This window comes from Pundamilia nyererei, unplaced genomic scaffold, assembly GCF_000239375.1.
Source record: "Pundamilia nyererei isolate P.nyererei 1_Seehausen unplaced genomic scaffold, PunNye1.0 scaffold00106, whole genome shotgun sequence".
In the NCBI taxonomy this organism is placed as follows: Eukaryota; Metazoa; Chordata; class Actinopteri; order Cichliformes; family Cichlidae; genus Pundamilia; species Pundamilia nyererei.
This window is the reverse complement of record NW_005187507.1, coordinates 1474507-1478583: the sequence shown is the minus strand read 5'-3', so window position 1 is coordinate 1478583 and position 4077 is coordinate 1474507.

The window sequence follows — 4077 nt, the reverse complement described above, 5'->3', positions numbered from 1 at the left end:
CCCCCCCCCCGACTGTGCCAGCTGGATGCTCTTGAAGGTTGAAGCAAACGAGAACAACAGCAATTCTTCCAAGAGATATGATAACGAAAACGAACTGTCTCTCTCGCCCGATCCCTCAAGGCCACCTGCGTAGGCTGCGGACTGTGGAGCTTCGCCTAATGGGTGAAAGGACACTTTCTCAGGCTGAACACAGGACACACCTACTGACACGCACACACACATGTGCACTGATACTGACACGCCACACCATCACCAAGATGTGATGACATTTGTGTTTTTTATGTGCTGGAGTATTTTGTATTCTCCTCATGCTGACTCCTTTTAGGGATTAGTATGAGCAGAAATTCTTTTTTTCTCCTGGTCTGACCTTTTGTTTTACAAATTTCTGTGTTTTTCCTTGCTACCTAGCCTGACCTGTCTCCCCAATGTGATGTTTTGTATTGTATGTACGGTTGGCAAGGTCTGTCATCTCGGTGTGGGCAACTCCAACTGACAAATAAAGGCTCTCTCTCTTTGCAAGTTTACATTTAGGAACATTATTCTGAAACAGTTTGCATCTTCATATCTTAGATGCATGAACCTCTGCCTATTGTTACGTCTGAGAACCTCAGCCTCTCTAAGATGCTCTTTTTATACCCAGTAATGATTCAGTAAAGGACTAGCTGTTACAATCCAGGACTATGCATTGCTTTTAATGGAGAAAATCTTGAGGGATGGCTGTTGTGAGGAAAGCAGCCCAGAGTACCAGCAGCACACATCATTGTGTGCCTCAACCTTTGTTCTTTTACCCAAGCTAGCCTGCCATTTCCCTGGTTAGGTTTAGGGATTAGAGATCTGATTTAAATTGTTAAAATTTGGGACACATCGTCAGTAGTGGACTTTAGATTCATCAGGTGTTTATCACTAGACACCCTCATCCAAGGAGGCCCTGCCAGGGTTGATCAGGCCCCGGAGTGTGTCAATGGTTTATGTTAAAATAGTTGTTCTTCTTCTTTCTCCTGTTTAATTTTCTACAGTTTATTCTATCTATTCACTGCAGCTGAGAAATACTTACCTCTTTAGCATTTATGGAGCCTCATTTCTTCAAAGGGACAGAAAAGGTGACAGAGAGGAGTGAGACAAGTAAGATAAGATAAGATAGGAGAGAGCAGAGAGGAGAGCCAGAAGGGGGCGCCCGATCTGGCTTCCCACACCTCCCCGCCGGATCGGGCTGTACGCTCTACCTCCCCACTGCCTCCCAGAAAAGGGAAGAAGAGCACAGAGGAGAAGAGCGGAGCATTTTTCATTCTTCTTTTTAGTTTTACTACCACGAGGCTAACTGCACAGTCCCCAGGATGCCCTGAGACAGCTGTAGCAGTCAACCAGCAAAACTTCTAATGTTAATGACTTGTTGTCAGTTAACCAAATTAGTTGCAAAGTTTTGCTCCAGCAGTTTCTTTGCAGCAGCCCTTATATTTCTAGCCTTTTTTTTGCCCCATCCCAGCTTTTTGAAACATGATGCTGCCATCCAATTCAAAATAAGCTGTTTTTAATACGATGTCACAGTTTAAACACTTCATAAGTTTTCTATGTTCCATTGTAAAACAAATATGGGTTTATCAGATTTGTAAATCATTGCCTTCTGTTTTCCCAGGAAGGAAAGCAGACCAAGTAGCCTAATTCTCAAAAACTGCAAAAGACCAAACCAAACCAAACAAAACGGACCTACATAGTCAAGTTCATGACAGTGAAACTACAAAAAGACAGAACAAGTATGACTTGTTTTGGAAGCATCACTGCTTAATGGGCACCTTAGTATCAAAGCAGAGACTTCATCTTGTTCTTACCATTGGGTGAGATGGGCACACTTGTGGCTTTAGTCACTTCTGGCCATGCCTCAGCTCTGCCTGTGGATAAGGGAAATACCAGAACCCTGAAAATGAAATCTGTAAATTGAACTTAGATCTATAAATTGAACCATGTATTTAATTCAGTTAAGCTAACTTAACAAAAGTTGTCTCAATGTGTTTTTTTAATTGTAAGATAAAGACCATTCAACCTTAAGAAAGAACCTCACTGATAAGACAGTGAGCCAACATTTGTTAAATGTAAGAAGGAAAAGCTCAGTGGTCCGATTATTTTTCTGCCATAAAGCAAAGATGTTACATTGTCACTAGTTGGTGTTTTTGCAAATGATTAAATGATAACAAAATGCAGAGCTGGCATTACATAACGTTTTTCTTAAGAAGAGACTTTGGGCTGAACCAGGCTCAGGGAGGGGCAGCCATCTGCAGTGCAGGGTGAGGGGAAAGTGCAGAGACAAAAGATAAGTACAGAGAAACCACAAACAACACATAGACCAAACCCAGTACAGTGACTAGACAAATGTGAATGACTTGATCCAAACAGAGGAATGACTCGGGTCATCAGCTTTGTCAGAAAAAAAAGTTTTACGCCTGAGCTTCAAAGTTAGACAATTTAACGCTGATGAGTTTGTGTTTTTGTGCATTTATCTCTGCCTGTCCGGATATGAGAAAGCTGATTTTTATCAGTCAAAAGATAAAGGGCAAACTGCTCACTCTGGCCACTAGAGGTCTCTCTCGCCTTATAGTGGTTCAAGAGCATCTGCGATAGTTAGAACGCTTCACAATAGGCACAAAAAAGAAGAAAGAAATCATCTTGTTTTATAACGTATATTAAAGAAATGAAAGCTGGAATTTTTATAATAATTTTCAGGGTCCAATTTTCAGATGCATTTTCTGGAAATAACTGACAGAAACTTTGATTACTCCTTTGACCGCTGGTACAGCATAAACTAAGTGCAGGTTAGATATAATGATATAATAAGATATAACTTATAACAAACAGAGAAGTGAAAAAAGTATTCCAAAGAACTGTCAACACTTTAGAGCATTCAAAACCAGTCTTTCAGGTTTAGAAGCCAGATTATTCTGCATTGCCCTCTCTGTAAATCAAAATATTTTTTTTAATCGCCTTGTGATAAGGAACTGTGACACCGGCTTCTGAACTACCACAATGAAAACAGCTCAGTCTGAGTACTCCCACGCACCGAGACAGGTGCCTGCGTGCCATCAGTGAAAGATCTAGCTGTCGATGCAGATCTAGAGAAGACTGTTTATCTTACAACTGAAGTCGAACGGAAAAGTAAATTAAACATTTCATTGGAAATGTGTCCTGAACTCCTGCTAAATGTTCATCCAACTGTTCCTCAGTATTGTTTGCTTTAATTATCATTATATTGCGTAACATGAGATAAGTCCACAGCTCTAAATTATGCTTTACATACATGCATGCAGTCTTTCTGTGTTTTAAACTTCTGCAGCTGCAGCAGAGTGTATCTAACTGAAGCTAGCAACAATTTCAACTAAAAATACGGAGTCTGAGTGCCATGCTAGGATGTGGTTGCCATCATGAATTGAGACCTTGTTCCATATTTATTTGTTCTTATTTATTTTTAGTAAATGAAACCAGAAATGGATATGCTGTTGGTTTAGGTGAGTAAACAAATGCAGCAGAATATTTTTATTTCATGTTGCTACAATCAGCTCTCCAAAAACACCCCTCTGAACCCAGGGTCAGATGAAAAAAGTAAGCAGACACGAGGATGATGAGATAGCAGTATATGTAAGTAATTTTGGTGGAAAATGGGGAAAATCTAACACCTAAAAATAGGACATAAGGAAGCAAGACTAAGTTTAAAACCATCCTAGCAACTCTGTGGTGCTTTGAGTTAAATCTGTATGTTGGCAATAGAGTGCTAGTGTACTGATGCTGGGTAGACATGTACCTAGTTGCTAGTTTATGTGGTAATTGAATTGGTCATTTAATTCTTAGCCACTGCTATAAATCCTGCCTTACTGAAACTAACCCAGCCACAGAGGGGCCATAAGCCAGTGTACTCCTACTGTCATTCCCAAGAACATAGGGAGGTATGTGTCATAAAGGGCATCGAGCATAAAATCTTTGCTAAATCAAACATGCAAACATCAAATATTTGATTTCAACAATGAAATGGTGCATGGCCATCAGGGTTTTACTGTTGGCTTAAGACTAAGAAATATGAGAGGCGGAAGGCAT